This window comes from Montipora foliosa, chromosome 9 (assembly GCF_036669935.1).
Source record: "Montipora foliosa isolate CH-2021 chromosome 9, ASM3666993v2, whole genome shotgun sequence".
NCBI lineage: Eukaryota > Metazoa > Cnidaria > Anthozoa > Scleractinia > Acroporidae > Montipora > Montipora foliosa.
Genome location: NC_090877.1, coordinates 47,151,076 through 47,156,075, shown reverse-complemented (window position 1 = coordinate 47,156,075; position 5,000 = coordinate 47,151,076).

The window sequence follows — 5,000 nt, the reverse complement described above, 5'->3', positions numbered from 1 at the left end:
CGAAGGACAAATAGTGAGCAAGTTCTAAAAGCCAAGTGCTAGTTATGATGTAGAAGACCAGAATTCTAATTATTCATTTGGCTTTATATATATGATATTTTTTTGTAAATCTATCTTTCATAGAAAGTCGTCTATGTTAACTAATCCTCTGTATGATGTTATTGCATTATTCAAATTGATATCTCAGATGAAGCTGTATGCAAGCCTAGCAATATTGATTCTCATTTCCACAACGACGGCATCATCAGATTTGATGAAAAAACTCCGTCTAAGCAGAAGCATGTCTGGCGATGAGGCAACAATGCAGAAACCGTCCAAGGTACATATGGGCAAAAACTGCAACTTTTTCATGATCATAATGCAACCAAAGGGTTGTTAATATGATACGGTACTACTTCGAAGTCTGTTCCAGCAATAATTCCTCCCAGTTCAATGTTATCGATTGTATTCGTTTAGATGCGGTTAGTTTGCGGAACCCTTCAGTGGTACCGGTATCGCGTAAATACTTATTCTTGCTAAAATATTAGAAATGACGAAATGTTAAATTAAGGCGGCTGGTTCAGTCACTACCGACGGAGTCGAAGTCGGAGTCTTAATCAGAGGCGCAGAGCGATACGATCTAGTGAAAATCAATCTGTGGTAGTCGGGAGCAGAATACCGATTCCGCTTATGACTCTGTCGCTTACGATCCAGTGAAAATTGCATTGTCGGAGTCGGAAGCAGAAGCGGAAGAATAAACATATGCCAATCACGATGCTCGATTCCAAGCATTGTGATTGGTTGGTTCTTTCACTTCTGCTTCCGACTCCAGCAATCTAGTTTTCACTGGGGCATAAGTGACGAAGTCATAAGCGGTGTCGGAAAAAAATGAGAACGTTCTGATTCTGACTCCGATTCCGTCGAGCTTATGACTCCGCTTACGCCTCCGTTATTTGATTTTCACTCGGTCATAAGCGCTCTTACGACTACTACTCCGACTCCGTCGTTAGTGAAAAGCAACCCTTAAAGGCTGGTCGGAAGAATCAGAAAGTTCCCATTTTCTTTCGACTCCGCTTATGACTCCGTCGCTTATGATCCAGTGAAAACTTCTTCGCAAAGTGTCATACTTTATTGGAGGGCCGATCATGATTTAAACCCGACTTATTAGTTCGATTTCGTGAATGTTTTTGTGTCATTTTGGAAAGCCAATAATTTTAATAGCCGTTGACACTAGTAGACGAACAAATTGTGTTATGTTTTGGTCGACTAATGTGAATTCAAGACGATCAATTCCGCTGGTGTTGTCCAACGTAAATTGACTATTTTTACCATCCCATAATGAAATACGTTTGGGATGGGAGAGGGGAGTCTTTACATAAAAACAATGCAAGTTATATACTCTTGGGGCTGTAGGATGCTTCAGTGAATTGTATATCCAATGTTGTAATGCACATAACCCCCCAAAATGAACTGTATTATGGGACTGGTGAAAAATGCGAATTCATAATAGACCGACAATGGACTGAGCGCATGAAGACTGGCACTAGGTATCACTTGCTTGCATGGTTACTTTGCTTCCGCATCGACCTTCCGTCCCGCCTTACTGAAAACTTCCTATGGACGATCGCTTCTATCGCTAGTTTGGTTAATTTGTCGACTTGCTCGGCTAATGTGAATTTAGGTCGGACTTAAGTTGACTTGTTGAAATTGTCTTCCTAGGCGGACAAATTTTAGAAGACTAAGTCGTCTAAAAATCTGTAGTTCTTCCCGTCTAAGACGATTTGCCCGTCTAATGTGAAAACGGCGGCCAATCATATAAATTCCGGGTGGTCAACAGATTTTGTCTTGAGATGACTGGTCTCATGGACCACTCATACACGCTGGCGAATCAAGAGAAGGACTTCTCATTTCTCCGTCTGAGAGGTTTGGACTTTCTGCCACTCGGCTACAGCAACAGGGCTAGGCTACTCGAATAATAATAATAATAATAATAATAATAATAATAACAATAATAATAATTTATTCAAACGCTAAAAACAGAAAAATATGTACATAATTTTCCGAAATATTAAAAAGTAAGAATTGGAAGCACTATACAACATTAATTTTTTTTTTTAAATCATAAGAATGCAATCACTGTGTCAATAATCATTTATCCTAATCATTTATCCTAATAATAATAATAACAATAATAATAATGAACTTTATTTAAGTGTCAAGTGCATTTAGGCGATGAGACACTAATTGGGGACGACACTCATTTGAAAACCGCTCTACAACACTGTATCACGAAACAGCAATCATTTTACGGTACCATATAGAGGGGTTTTCAATTGAGTGTCGTAAAACCAAAACCAAAGTAATTACTTTGGCCAATCAAAAAGGACGGAGACAATCCAGTAAACCAATCAAAGCTTGAAGTAATTACACGTAGCCGACACAAAGAGCGGGAAAATCTGCACGCGCGAGCCACGATTGGTTTTGGTTTCACTTCTGATTGGTTGAAAAAGTGGCGCAAGAACTTTGAACCAATCACTGAGTGAAGTAATCATAAACCAAAGTAATTCACTAATTACTTTCGACACTCAGTTGAAAACCACTCTATGAAACACCAATTATTGCTTAACAAAATGCGCACGCTAGTGTGACGTAATAGGCTACCATGACAACTTGAAAGCTCTCCAAAGACAGCCTATATTTCGTCTTTACTTTCTCATATCTCAAAAATGAACTCAATGACCCCCATTTTTTTATTGTAGGATAGCAATTAGCAAACTGTTTATAAAAGAAAATCATGGGAGCCAATTCAGAGCTATTGTAAGTTTTCCGATGAATATTAAAGAAATCGAAATCTTACACTAATTTGACAAGAGCGGTTTGATTGTGTGTGTTCGAGTGGGATTTGTCTCATATGGTATAGGGGCCGACATTTCTCTCCCTCACTGCCATACCGGGAAGAAGGTCGCTATCTGAAAGGAGCGAAGGGCCAACGGCGTCCAAACGTGATCGCACGGGCCGAAATCCCGGGATAACTCGTTTGGTACGAAGCTCCGGCGCCATGGTATTGTTCAAACATTCCGTCAGCGCATGCCCAAATGTCTGGCTTTCTGATACGTACCATTCCCACAAAAAGAGCGCACTTGAACATCAAGAGAAAGCAACTAAAATACTAGCCTACATTATAAAGTAAATGATGATAGAAAGACTAATAAAAAGACTTGCTAAACAAGAAATTCTTAAGATCACGATTAAAAGAAGAGAAGTTTACTGCTAATCTCAAATGATTAGGTAGGGTGTTCCAAAGTGTTGGCGCAAAGACGGATAATGATCTGTCGCCATATTTTTTAAACAGAGTGATTCCATCCACGCAAAGCTGTTCCCTCAACACCTCTACTAGTTTACATGCTCTTCACCTCTTAGTTACACAGACTTCATTTTTCGCATTCTGTTATTTTTATTGTTTGTATGTAAATACTTAGCTTTTACCTCTCATTCCATTATTTCAGAAATAGCATATATGCGAAATTTTCTATCCATGAACTTGAACTTGAAAATGACCGTGGAGCGGTCCAAACGTCGTTCTTCTTATTTTTTATCGCCTGTTTTTATATCAAAATTTCTTGTATTTTGCGAGACAAATATACACTCTCTGCTTTTTATTCTACTCTCTTCATTTCCTGCATTTTTCATTTTTGTGACGTAACAAGTTACCATGGCAATAGGAAAGCCTTGCAAAAACACCCTATATTTTTGCGTTAGTCGCTGATATCTGAAAAAACGAACTGGGTTACCCCAATTTTTTACTGCACAAACGTGATCAGCAGGCCAAGATGAAACTCTCTGTAAAGTTTAAAAAAATTCTGTGGAGCGGATTTAGAGCTACCTTAAATTTTCATTTAATTAAGGTGGCTTTGAATCCGCTCCACTTTTTTTTTTTTTACCTTTACAGAAAGTTTCACTTCGGAATGCTAATTAAATTTCAGAAATAAAAAATGGGGCTCACCAAGTTCGTTTTTGAGACCAAAAATATGGGGTGTTTTTGTAGGGCTTTCCCGTTGCCACGGTAACTTTTTACGTCACAAAGATGACTGCATCTTGTTCAGCAATAATTTGGCGTTTGATATGGTACCATAACATTGCTGTTGCGTGATGAAGTGTTGTAGTGTCAATCCTTCTAATAATAAAGTTTCTTTCAAGTATTGAAACTGGTTTGAGCCACCTTAGGGTAAGTGGCCCTCTCATAGTCTCTTACAGGGCGTGTATTTGGGAAATAGCGTGCGTTTTCTTACGACCTAAATAAAAACGTCTATGCGACACGGTAAACTCAACTAAAGAGGACATTTACAGAGAAATCAAAAAGTTAACTGGAAATGGTTTAATCAGACTCACGAAATGTGCCTCGTACGTTATAAAAAAAAACTGCGAGACACGACTTGATTTATGTTAATCAGTTTAGTGCCACTAGGAATTGCGGGTGTGCATGCAGCTGTCAAACATTATTAATTTCGGTAATGTGTAATTGCGACTGTTTTACCGATCTGCACTTTGACAGTAGGCCAATTAGAAAATGGCAGTTGTACTCGCATGATCTGCTGCAAGAGTTTTGCTTTTGAGACAGTTAGAACTGAACGAAATGCGAAGGCCAAGCAACCAATCACAGCCCGCGTTATAAGATCAACATTTTGCAATATAATTAAGGTGTTGGACAATTGTATTGCCGTTAACACAAACCAGAAGGACCTCCAGTTCCACGCAGCAAAAAAAAGCTGAAGAAAGTCGCTACAAGCATGTTCAAGTTGGGGTTCGCGATTGTTTTCGTGGTTGTGGCTGCTTGCAATTTCTTGTCAAGTTCGAAAGCAAAGGGATTACCTGGGCTAGATGACTTGGGGTCAACATACGACTTCCAGATTAAGGAAAAAGGTGTGACTGCTTTCACATTATTACAAGCCAGGCTATGTTCAAGGGATAATCCAATTCGCCTGTTCCTTAAAATTCACGTTACTAGTAGGTCGTTCCTTTAA